This window comes from Myotis nattereri (assembly GCF_964212035.1).
Source record: "Myotis nattereri genome assembly, chromosome: X".
Taxonomy (NCBI): domain Eukaryota; kingdom Metazoa; phylum Chordata; class Mammalia; order Chiroptera; family Vespertilionidae; genus Myotis; species Myotis nattereri.
This window is the reverse complement of record NC_138078.1, coordinates 147,908,335-147,921,991: the sequence shown is the minus strand read 5'-3', so window position 1 is coordinate 147,921,991 and position 13,657 is coordinate 147,908,335.

The following is a 13,657-nucleotide window of genomic DNA, read 5'->3' as shown; positions in this document are numbered from 1 at the left end:
CTCTCATCGATGTTTCTAACTCTCTATCTCTCTCCCTTCCTCTCTGTGAAAAATCAATAAAATATATTTTAAAAAAATTAAAAAAAAACACACAAAAAAACAGCTGAAGCCGGTTTGGCTCAGTGGATGGAGCATTGGCCTGCGGACTGCAGGGTCCCGGGTTCGATTCCGGTCAAGGGCGTGTACCTGGGTTGGGGGCACATCCCCAGTGGGGGATGTGCAGGAGGCAGCTGATCGATGTTTCTCTCTCATCGATGTTTCTGGCTCTCTGTCTCTCTCCCTTCCTCTCTGTAAAAAAATCAATAAAATATATTTTTAAAAAAACACACACAAAAAACCAACTCTGTATAATTTTAACCCTCAGAAACTTTACAGCCATAAAAAAAAGGAAATGCTACAGCCATTATCATTCTTAATCTTCAGAAAAAGTAGAGAGATGCCTTAAACTTATGAGGAAAACTAGAGAGACCAAACAAAATTCTAAAAACAAAATTAACAAAGTTCCGAGAAAGCCTCAGATTTCCAAGGACTGAAATGTTGCCATTAGCCTTGATGGCAATCAGATCTAATTTCCCTGGGGGACCACCTCTGGTTAGCTACTTCTCAGTTAATAACAGACTACCCACGGTGTTTTATAATTTCACTTCTAACCCCAGTGTCTACTCCTTTACAAACCAATGTGATTTCACACAACTGGGGTCTCAGATGATGCCTCCAGATGTCTGCATTTCCGAAGCACTCACCTAAACAAAGCCTGCATGATCAAAGGGCAAACCACCCTGCAGCAGCAATGGAAAACACATTCATGGGCTTCAAACTGCAGATTCTTAGGAATTCTCCAGAAGCTGATGGCTGCAGAAGTGTTCAGCTTCTGCCCAAGACCACTGAGCCAGATTAATTTTCTGATATAGTCAATATTATTCTGCCCTGGCTGGGTAGCTCAGGTGGTTGGAGCATAGCCCCCACACACCAAGGTTTCGGGTTCAATCCCGGGTCAGGGCATAACCCCAGGTCAGCGCACATCAACCAATGAATGCATAAATACGTCAAACAACTTGATGTTTCTCTTTCTCTGTCTCTGGCTGTCTGTCTCCTTTCCTCTCTTTCTCTAAAATAAAAAAAAAATTTTAAATGTCCTAGCTGGTTTGGCTCAGTGGATAGAGTGTCAGCCTTCGGACTGAAGGGTCCTGGGTTCGATTCCAGTCAAGAGCACATGCTTGGGTTGTGGGCTTGATCCCCAGTCAGGGGCATGCAGGGGGCAGCTGATCAATGGTTCTCTCTCATCACTGATGTTTCTCTCTCTCTCTCTTCCTCTCCCTTCCTCTCTGAAATCAATAAAAATAAAAAATAAATAAAAACATACTTTGTTAAAAATATATATGTATTTAAAAAATTAAAAATAATAATATTGTAATAATTGTGTATGTTGTCAGATGGGTACTAGACTTATCTGGGTGATCCTTTTGTAAGGTACATAAATGTCTAATCACTATGTTGTATACCTGAAACTAATATAATATTGTATGCCAAATGTAATTCAAAAATAGATTAATAGCCCTACCTGGTTTGGCTCAGTGGATAGAGAATAGGCCTGCGGACTGAAGGGTCCTGGGTTCGATTCCAACCAAGGGCACATTCTGGTCAAGGGCACGTACCTTAGTTGCATGTTCCCGGCGCTGGTTGGGGTGCATGTGGGAGGCAACCAATCGAAGGGTCTCTCTCACATCAATGTTTCTCTCTCTCTCTCTTTCTCTCCCTCTCCCTCCCACTCTCTCTTTAAAAAAAATCAATGGAAAAATATCCTCAGATGAGGATTTAAAAGAAATAAATAAAAAAATAGATTAATAAACTAATTTTCTGATTCTTCAGTATTTTTTCTTTGTATTCCACTATTCATTTTAACTATTATTGTACTTTGACACCATCTAGTAAGCAAATAAAATATCCCTAGCTCAGTGATGGCGAACCTTTTGAGCTTGGCGTGTCAGCATTTTGAAAAACCCTAACTTAACTCTGACGCCATGTCACATATAGAAATTTTTTGATATGTGCAACCATAGTAAAACAAAGATTTATATTTTTGATACTTATTTTATATATTTAAATGCCATTTAACAAAGAAAAATCAACCAAAAAAATGAGTTCGCGTGTCACCTCTGACACACGTGTCATAGGTTCACCATCACTGCCCTAGCTGGTATGGATCAGTGGATAGAGCTGCAGACTGAAGGGTCCTGGGTTCGATTCTGGTCAGGGGCACATGCCCAGGTTGCAGGCTTGATCCCCAGTGTGGGGTGTGCAGGAGGCAGCCGATCAATGATTTGCTCTCATCAATGATGTTTCTATCTCTCTCTCCCTCTCCCTTCCTCTCTGAAATCAATAAAAAAAATATTTAAAAATATATATCTCTCAGTATGATCTCCCTTATTCTCATCCTGTCACCTTTGATCTCCTCTGCCATTTAAGAAAAAAGAAAACTTTCTTGTTTGTTTTCTCAGACTGGCTGCAACTCTGAATTTTATTGCTAAATCTCTCTCTCTCTCTCTCTCTCTCTCTCTCTCTCTCTCTCTCTCTCACACACACACACACACACACACACACACACACACACCTACCTGAAACTGATAAAAAAAATTTAATAATGCGGTTCTTTTAAATACCTCAGAAGGGAGATTTGTTTCTGTAAGTCCCTTCTGGGACTTAACATTAATCTCAAATCTTGACCTTGTAAAATTTGGACATTGGTCTCACAGACTGTTTCTGCTGAAGTCATTACAACTAAGTCAGCATGACCTAGTCCTTCAGGAATGGGACCTAACATGGGGGCACTTTGTTCTCTTCGGAGACACTCCAACCTGTTTTGCTGCTACTACCGTTGAACTTCACTCAAGAAATATGTCCCTCTTGCCCTAGCCGGTTTGGCTCAGTGAATTGAGCTTCGGCCTGCAGACTGAAGGGTCCCGGATTTGATTCCGATCAGGGACATGTACCTCAGTTGCAGGCTCCTCCCTGGCCCGGGCCCTGGTTGGGGTGCATGCAGGAGGCAACCAATTGATGTGTCTCTCTAACATTGATGTTTCTCTCTGTCTTTCCCTCTCTTTTCCACTGTCTCTAAAAATCAATGGAAAAATATCCTCAGGTGAGGATTAACAAAACACACACACACAAAGAAATATGTCCCTCTTGAGGCATACAAATTGCCTTTTTCATCACTATGTTGTACATCTTAAACTAATATAATATTTTTAACTAATATAATATTGTATATTAACTATTACTGAAAAATAAATTTGAAAAATAAATTTGAAAAATAAATGATATATCTACTCCCAATAGTCTGTGCTCCACAGGGATACATGAGGCTTACACCTGCCCTCTGCACACTAACTTGCTCTGTGTATTCAGGGAAATCATTCCGGACATTCAAATATTTAGATCTACGTTCCTCCTGTGGGCCATTTGCCCTGAGGATTTTCAGAGAGTTCCAAAAATGAGACAAGCACAGGCTTCTCAGAACTTCCAGTAGGGGGAGCTGACTTCCTCTTCATGTGAACTGCAATTCTCACTGTGGGAACAATACAGTGAGAGAGGTGGCTCCCAAATTCTCTCACTTCAGGAGATCTCACAAATGATACAGCTTCTACTCGAGAAGTTCACCAAACCAATTTACATTGGATGGACCTGGAGAGTATCATGCTAAGTGAAATAAATGAAAGACAAGTATCACATGATCTCACTCATAGGTGGAATCTAAAGAACAAAATAAACTGATGAACAAAATAGATCCAGAGACAAAGAAGCAACAAACAGACTGTTGAATCTTAGAGGGAAGGTGGGGGAGGGTGGGTGGGTGGGAAGAGATCAACCAAAGAACTGTATGCATATATGCATAGCCCATGGACACAGACAATAGGGTGGTGAAGGCCTAGGGCTGGGGGGAGGAGGCTGCTAAAAGGTGTTAATGGAGGTAGAAGGGGACATATGTAATACTTTCAACAATAAAGTCTTTTTTTAAAGAAAACAGAAGGAAAATGAATGAAGGGAGATTGAAGGGCATGGATAAATTCTTTTTCATTTATACAAACCAGATTACTCAGAAAGGAATGAAAATCACAGACATCAGACATCTGTCAGCAACACCGAATGCCAGAAAATAATAAAGCAATGTCTACAGAGCAGCCAATCTAGATTAGATAATGAGCCATGGGAGCTCAGGATCTATGGGGAGAAGTGGATTCTACACAGTCTGTTCGACAGAAGACTAGATAAACAAAAATTACTTAGTAGTGTCTCCTACTGAGAAGGAAAATGAATGAATGAATAAATGAATAAATGAATAGATTCATTACCAGAGTTGTCATGAGCAAGCTCATAACCCTTGATTTCCTTTGGCCAGCCAATGGGGCAGCTATGCTTTAACAAACTCTTCTTGCTGTACTTACATAAATATTATCGGTCAAGTAGAATAATTTCTGATGAGGCTAAAAGAAAAAGCCACGTGACTGTCTCCAAGAGACCAATTGGACTTTGGGACGTTGCCATGGCCTGTGCACGTTTGGTCAACTAGGCCCTTGTCTCCAGGGTCTATTATGAGGACCAATCACCATCATTTCTGGAACTGGCTGTGGTGCATACAAATGCGACAGCGCAGCCCTTGTCATATCAGAGGAGTCCATGGTTCAGTATGCAACAGAAGGAGCTGGAGGGACTAACCCTGGTCCTACTACAAACAACTCTGTGAGCCACCTTCAGATTGGCAAAATCTCGGCAATGGTGGAGACCAGAATACACAGATGCGTATCCTGACTTCATCTGACTATAAGAAAGAGTCTGTCCCCATATTTTTTTGTTTTGTTTGGTGACAGCTTTTAACCTTTATGCCCTCCCTCTCACCCTTTCCCCTGTATCTAGGCAAGCTATAGGAAAGTATGGGTGCTCCTTCCTTTGGCACCAGCAGAAAGTTCAAACCACCCAAAATTTCACCCTGGCTCCACCCCCTAAACACAATAAAATCCCAAACCAGCCCTGCTGGTGTGGTTCAGTGGTTGAGCATTGACCTAGGAACCAGAAGGTCAGAGTTTGATTCCAGGTCAGGGCATATGCCTGGGTTGCTGGCTCCATTCCCAGTGTGGGGTGGGGCATGCAGGAAGTGGCTGATCAAATGATTCTCTCTCATCATTGATGTTTCTTTTTATTTCATATTTTTTATTAATTATAGAGAGGAAGGGAGAAGGAGAGGGAGAGAGAAACATCAATAGTGAGAGAATCATTTGATTGGCTGCTTCCTGCATGCCCCACACTGGAGGTTGAGCCTGCAACCCAGGGAATGTGCCCCAACTGGGACCTCCTGATTCATAGATGGATGCTAAACCATGACGTTTCTCTCTCTCTCTCCCTCTCTGAAATATATATATATTAAACTTTCTTTAAAAAATTTATACATATATATTTAAAATCCCAAACCAGTCTCCTTTTTCTGCTCTCTCCAGAAAGCCTCAGTATATAATAAACTATTTCATACCTTCGTTGTGCCTGTGGGTGTGGCTTAACCTGCGAACTAAATTTTGGGTGTGTGTGTCGGGGCAGGGGGGGGGGTCCATCTGCCTGTGCAGGGCGATCACAACACTGACTTGGACAAAAGGGATCCTGAGAGAGAGAAATGCAGTCCCTGACATCTGGGAGCTGGCCTGATGCTATCACCTAGACCTTGGTGTTTCGAGGGGTTGGCTTGGCACTGGCATGTAGGCCTTGGCATGCTCCTGTTGAACAAGAACGAGCCCACAAGATATCAACATCAGACAAGGTCATTCTGTCACCATGATGGATCAGGACAAAAATCAGGCCACTCTGTAATCAAGTCTGGGTACAGACAAAAACATGAACATTGTCCAAGCCACAAAATGACCAAACACCCTCTGCCCTGTCTGAGTGGCTGCTGCCTCCTTACTGGTTACTGCTTCATTCCTTTTGTCTTCTAGATATGAATGACTGAGATACTCCACCATAGACTTACCTGTACTTTCTGATAGTCGCCAAATCTACAGTGATGTCCTGCTTCTTTTTAAAAACATATCCTGAGGTGAGGATTTTTTATTTTTTAACTATATATTTTCATTGATTTCAGAGAGGAAGGGAGAGGGAGAGAGAGATAGAAATATCAATGATGAGAATCATCTATCAGCTGCCTCCTGCACGGCCCCACACTGGGGATCGAGTTCGCAACCAGGCATGTGCCCTTGACCGGAATCAAACCCAGGACCCTTCAGTCCACAGGCCAATGCTCTAACCATTGAGCAAAACCAGCCAGGGCAAGTCCTGCTTCTTTAACACTCCCTGAAATCATCTAACACAAGCCCACATCCTGTCATGTCTTTTCTGAACCCCCTCTTACTGAGATGCCCGAGTTTTCCATGATGTGCTTTCTCCCTGGTTACGATGAGCTAATAAACCCTACTTTGTTCACGATTTGGCCTTTGGCTGAAGTCCATTGATATTATTTGCTTAGAAAATTTAAGAGAATTATATTAGACCTAATAAGAGAAGCAAGTGAGCAAGGTGACTAGAAATAAGGTTGAACAAGAAATGGAATAGCTTTCCTTTAGTGACACAAAATTAGAAAACATAACAGAAAATGACAGTGTTCATCATGATAACAAAATTCATCAACTTCCTGTGAACACATTGAACAATAAAAGTACAAGCTCTATACACTTTTACAGATAAGAAAAAGTGACCTAAATAAATGTATAGACATATAATGTTCCGGGCATGAAGAATCAACATTGGATAAACGTGTCCCCAAATTAATCTATAAAATAAATTTAACACCAGCAGGATTCTTTTTACTCTTCTAAATTATGGAGTATTTCTTTTTTAATATATACATATTTATTTATTTATTTATTTTAAATATGTTTTTATTGATTTCAGAGAGGAAGGGAGAGGGAGGGAGAGATAGAAACATCAGGGATGAGAATCATTGATTGGCTGCCTCCTGCATGGCCCCTTCTGGGGATCGAGCCTGAAACCCGGGCATGTGCCCTTGACCTGAATCAAACCCAGGACCCGACGTCCTATCCACTGTGCAAAACCAGCCAGGGCTAAATTATGAAATATTTCAAACGCACAATAATCTGTGGAAGATAATAATATAATGAATACCTGTGGACTCTTCTCCCAACAGATCTCAACATTTTGTAATTTGCCTCAAGTCTTTTTCTTTAAGAAACAAAGTGCCCTGCCAATCAGGAGGTCAAGGTTCGATTCCAGGTCATTGATGTTTCTATCCCTCTCTCCCTCTCCCTTCCTCTCTTTGAAATCAATAAAAACATAGAAAAGAAACAAAGTATTTCCGCTCTAGCTGAAACCTAACCAATAGGTTCCCTACCCAATTCTATATCTCGCCCTCCTTCTTCTGAGGTAACTGCATTTTAATTTATTATCTATCATTCCCTTCATGTTTTTATTATTTTATTATGTAATTTGGGATACATAAACAGCATATGTTATTTGCATATTTTAAGAAATTTGTTTAGCCCTAGCTGGTTTGGCTCAGTAGATAGAACATCAGCCCTCGGGTTCAATTCTAGTCAAGAGCATGTACCTTGGTTTCAGGCTTGATCCCCAGCACTGGTTGGGGCTCCTGCGGGAGGCAACCAAAAGATGTGTCTCTCTCACACCGATGTTTTTCTCTCTCTCCCCCCGCTTCCACTCTCTCTAAATATCAATGGAAAAATATCCTCAGGTGAGAATTAACCAAAAAAAAAGTTGTTTCAAACAAGTGTACTGTATACAGCAGTCTTCAACTTTCTTCTGTGTTCACATTGTAGGTTTGAGAATTATCCATGTGGGTACACATGGCTCTAGTACCTAGTTAACTCTTCCGTGAGATATGATATACATTCAGAAAAGTGCCCATCAGAAGGGTACAGCCTGATAAATGTCCACAAACTGAATACACAGACACGTGCAACCGGCAACCAGATCAAGAAACAGGACGTGCCTGGCCAGGTGGCTCAGTTGGTTGAGCATTGTTCTGTGCACCAAAAAGGTGGGATGTTCCATTCTGGTCAGGGTGCATACCTATATATTTTTTAAATATATTTTTATTGATTTCAGAGAGGAAGGGAGAGGGAGAGAGAGATAGAAACATCCATGATGAGAGAGAATCACTGACCGCCTGCCTCCTGCACATCCCCTACTGGGGATCGAGCCCACAATCTGGGCTTGTTCCCTTGATCTGAATCAAACCCGGGACCCTTCAGTCCACAGGCTGATGCTCTATCCACTGAGCAAACCAGCCAGAGCAATAAAAAGATATTTAAAAAATATATCCTCAGGCGAGGATTAAAAAAATTTTTTTTTAAAAGAAATAGATTGTGACCAGTACCTCACCTCATGGGCTCCCTTTTGTCTGCTTCCAGTTAGTAACAGAATGTCTGTCTTCCACATGGTAACAACCACAATCTTTTTTTTCTTTTCAAATATATTTTTACTGATTTCAGAGAGGAAGGGAGAGGAAGAGAGTGATGGCAATACCAATGATGACAGGGAATCATTGATTGGATGCCTCCTGCACGCCCCACGGTGGGGATGGAGCCCAGAACCCAGGCATGTGCCCTTGACCCGAATCGAACCTGGGAACCTTCAGGCAGCTCTGTTCACTGAGCCAAACCGGCTAGGGCAATAACCACAATCTTGACTTATAACGGCATGCTTTAAGTTAGCCTGATTTTTAAACTTTGAATAAAGACAATCATATGGTATGCATTCTTTTATGTCTAACAGCTTCTTTTGCCCAACATTGGGAGATTCATCCATGTTACACATATAGGATTATAATTGTTCATTTTCATGGTTCTATTCTATGCACAAGCTAACAAGTTAGCCTGCCGCAATTTTACACACACACACACACACACACACACACACGCCACAAAACCTGTGTCAGAAAAATAGACCATTTATTATTCACAGCAAAAAGCAGCAGTCAGAGCAGTTCCTCATGCCCCAATTTGCAGGTGGCCAGATGTTTGCCTCCCATGCCATGGGTTACACGGCAGGAGAGCAGCCTGACATTAGGAGACTGAGCTGCTCCCCCCCCCCCCCGGTTTTTAAAAATATTATTTTATTTTATTGTTGACAGTGTTACAGACGTCCCCTATTTTTTCCCTTTTTGCCCCCTTCCACCCAACCCCCACCCCACCCCAGGCCTTCCCCATACCTTTTGTCTGTGTCCCTGGGCTATGCATATATGCATATATGTTCTTTGCTTAATCTCTTCCTGTCCCCTCCGCCTCCCCTGCCCCCGGCTGAGATCTGTTATTCAGTTCCTTGTATTCATGCCTCTGGACCTATTTTGTTTGTCAGTTTATTTTGCTCACTAGATTCCACATATAAGTGAGATCATGTGATGTTTGTCTTTCTCTGACTGGCCTATTTGGCTTAGCATAATGCTCTCCAGGTTCCTCCAGGCTGAGGAGACTGAGCTTTTAAGAAGCTGCTGAAACACCTGGCCATCCTCCCCTCCTTGGATGGAGATTATTAGTTACCCTGGATTATAAACAACTCCTGGTTGGGGATGTGGGAGGGGCATTTCTAGGTTTATTTTCCAAAATTGTCTCTACTAGTAAATTTCTCCAGAGAGATACACTATCTCTAACTCTCAAAACCGCTTTTCAAACATGCCCTTTGCTCAGAAGGCCTGGACCACGCAGGGAATGAGAATCCACAGAGTCTTGTCCCCAGCACATTGCTCTATAAACATTCTTGTACATGTCTTTGGTTAAGCTTTGTACACATTTCTGTTAGGTATCTACCTAGAGATGGTATCACTGGGTAGTAAGTGTGTATATATGCAGCTCTAGTAGATACTGCCAGTTTTCGAAAATAACTGTTGTCCCCATTTATACTCTCAAAGCTGTGAATGAGACACCTTATTTCTAGAATTCCTTAGCAACACTTGGTGTTACCAGATTTATTCTGCCATCTGATTGACATGAAATAATATTTTGTTGTCTTAATACACAGCTCCCTGATTTACTATATTTTCTTTTTTTAAAAATATATTTTATTGATTTTTTACAGAGAAGAAGGGAGAGGGATAGAGAGCTAGAAACATCGATGAGAGAGAAACATCGATCAGCTGCCTCCTGCACGCCCCCTACTGGGGATGTGCCCGCAACCAAGGTACATGCCCTTGACCGGAATCGAACCTGGGACCCCTCAGTCCGCAGGCCGACGCTCTATCCACTGAGCCAAACCGGTTCGGCAATATTTTCATACATTATTGGCCATTTGGGCTTCCTCTTTTATAAAAAGTTTTCTTCATCCTGCCCTAGCCGGTTTTGCTCAGTGGATAGAGCCTCTGCCTGCGGACTGATGGGTCCCAGGTTCAATTCCAGCCAAGGGGGCTCAATCCCTAGTAGGGGGTGTGCAGGAGGCAGGCAATCAATGATTCTCTCTCATCATTGATGTTTCTATCTCTCCCTCACCTTTCCTCTCTGAAATCAATAAAAATATATTTAAAAAATTTTCCCTCATCCTTCTTGCTTTTTTTTATTGGGCTTATTTTTCTTATTGTTTTATAGGAGCTCTTTATATATTGTGGTTTCTCATCCTTTGTCAATTGTATGTTTTGAAGCTGACTATGTCTTTTGGGGGTGGACATGTCCGTATAATGGCAATTTGGCCTCATAAAACCATCAAGCTCCCATTATGGCTCCGGAAAGTGAGCAATATTTTCTTATTTTTTAATCCTCACCTGAGGATATTTTCCCATTGACTTTTAACGAGAGTGGAAGAGAGAGGGAAAGACAGACTGACATATCGATGTGAGAGAAACACATCGATTGATTGCCTCCTGCATGCGCCCCGATCAGGGCCCGGGCCGGGGATAAGCCTGCAACCAAGGTATGTGCCCTTGACCAGAATTGAACCCGGGACCCTTCAGGCTGCAGGCCGATGCTCTATCCACTGAGCCAAACCAGCTAAGGTGAGCAATATTTTATATTGCCCCGGGGGACACAGATATAACTGAGAGTTAGACCTGGAGGTACCCTATAGCCAGTTTGAGCGATAAAGCAGGATCATAGGGTCAACACCTGAGGACCACACAGGACTACCCATTCTACCTCTGTAACTCACCAAATACCTCCCCATGCCTCTCTGAGTCCCCAGAAGTTACACTCCAGCCTGGAGAAAATGAGGGGTGTGCAGAGAGCCTGTTTGGATTGAAATTATTAAGGAAATGGGATTCAGTAGAGCAGGTCCTAATGGAACTGAGATTTCCTTTTGTCGAAGAAAAACACATGTTCATCATTTCACTAAACTTTTAAAAAAATCTTCTTTGACCCTATCCTTTACATTTCACAATAAAAATTTAGCTCTAGCCCTAGCCGGTTTGGCTTAGTCGATAGAGTGTTGGCCTGTGGACTGAAGGGTCCCAGGTTCAATTCCAGCCAAGGGCATATGCCTGGGTTGCGGGCTCGACTTCCAGTAGGGGGCATGCAGGAGGCAGCCGATCAATGATTCTCTCTCATCATTGATGTTTCTCTCTCTCCCTCTCCCTTCCTCTCTGAAATCAACAAAAATGTATTTTTAAAAATTTAGCTTCACAGGCCTGTGTTTTCTAATGCTCACTAAATAAAATTTCAGAGCCCAGTCTTAGACGAGTCTTCATAATTAACTAAAGAAATCTGAGGAAAGGAGATGCCCCCCTCTCTGGGCTGTGAAGGGAGAGCTTACATTCTGTATCATCTAGTTCATACCATCTGATTTGGTGAGGTGTTCAAGTGAGAAACTTTGTCTTGAGTTTGAACACAGAGCCCTGTGTGAATGCCCAGAACTGTTGCTGACTTGACCTCGATTAAGACACATCTATCGGGGGGGAAAAATGGACACATATGTAATACCCGTTGTAATACTTTAAGCAATAAAAAAAATAAAAAATTAAAAAAAGACACATCTATCCAGGTAGCTCAGTTGATTAGAGTATCGTCCCATATGTCAAGGTTGTGTGTTTGATCCCATGTCAGGGCACATGCAGGAATCAACCAACAAATGCATAAATAAGTGGAAGAACAAATTGATGTTCTCTCTCTCCTCTCTCTCTCATAGAGTTTTAAAAAAGATAAATCTGTCCTTGAAGTTATTACTCTAACAAAGGAGGCTCAGAAATTGTGGCGATGGCCTGAGAAAACCTTCCAATGACACTCGTAATCATGACTGATAACGTGTTGTCCTGGAAACTATCCTGTAAATGACGTCTCTGAAACTCTAAGCACAATACATAAGGATATGAAGCCCAGCTCTGTCTCTTTCAGGCAGTATAACTGTGGGTAAGTTGCTTTCTTTGTATGTATGATGAGGGGAACAAAATCAGGTTTCTCTGTCATCTCAGAAGTGATCATTGCACTTGGAGTGGGAAACACAATACAATATATAGATGATGTATCATAGAATTGTACACCTGAAACCTGTATAATTTTATTAACCAGTGTCATCCCAATAACTTCAATTCAAAAAAGAAGTGACCAGTGCACACCCTTCCTCTTCCACATGATCGCAGGTGGTCTGATGAAGCTGTAGGTTCCCCAGAGACGGCCCCCATTGGTCCGCTCCAGAGGTTGACCCTAAATGGACTTCTTGAGATGGCTCCCAGTGCCCAATATCCGGGGCACCAATCTCTAAAGCAGTGATGGCGAACCTATGACACGCGTGTCAGAGGTGATATGTGAACTCATTTTTTTGGTTGATTTTTCTTTGTTAAATGGCATTTAAATATATAAAATAAATATCAAAAATATGTCTTTGTTTTACTATGGTTGCAGATATCAAAAAATTTCTAGATGTGACATGGCACCAGAGTTAAGTTAGGGTTTTTCAAAATGCTGACACGCCGAGCTCAAAAGGTCCGCCATCACTGCTCTAAAGACATATCACCAGGAGAGGCCGCCCCTCCCACTCATCCCCATGAGCTGGGTGGCTGGGGAGGGGACTTCAGAGCTGTTCTGCTCAGTCAGGCTCTGTTCTCCAACTGCGACTAAGAACACTCGGACCAGCAACTCCCAGACTCAGAGTCAGGTATGTGTGCACAACTCTTTTGTCTCTCTTATTTTGACTCTCCCTCTCTCTGCTCAACTCTCTTTCGCTTGTCTTGCTCTGGCACTCTCTGCTCCTCCATTTTTTTTTTGTCTAACTCTTCCAATCTCGATCTCTCTCCTCACTTTCATTCTCTTTTCCCTGTTTAGTTGTTGTACTGCTTTTTCTCTTTCTTGGTGTTTCTTTCTTTGCATCTCTCTTTTATTTTTATTTTTTTTAATTTTTTAAAATATATATTTTATTGATCCTTTACAGAGAGGAAGGGAGAGAGACAGAGAGTCAGAAACATCGATGAGAGAGAAACATCGATCAGCTGCCTCCTGCACATCTCCCTACTGGGGATGTGCCCGCAACCCAGGTACATGCCCTTGACCGGAATCGAACCTGGGACCCTTCAGTCCGCAGGCCGACGCTCTATCCACTGAGCCAAACCGGTTTCGGCTGCATCTCTCTTTTTTGATGCCTCTGTAAACTCAGACTTCTCTTTCTCTTGGTATCTTTGTCTCTGTCTGCCTTTGATTTCCCTGTGTCTCTCTCCTCATCCTCTCAGGGCTTC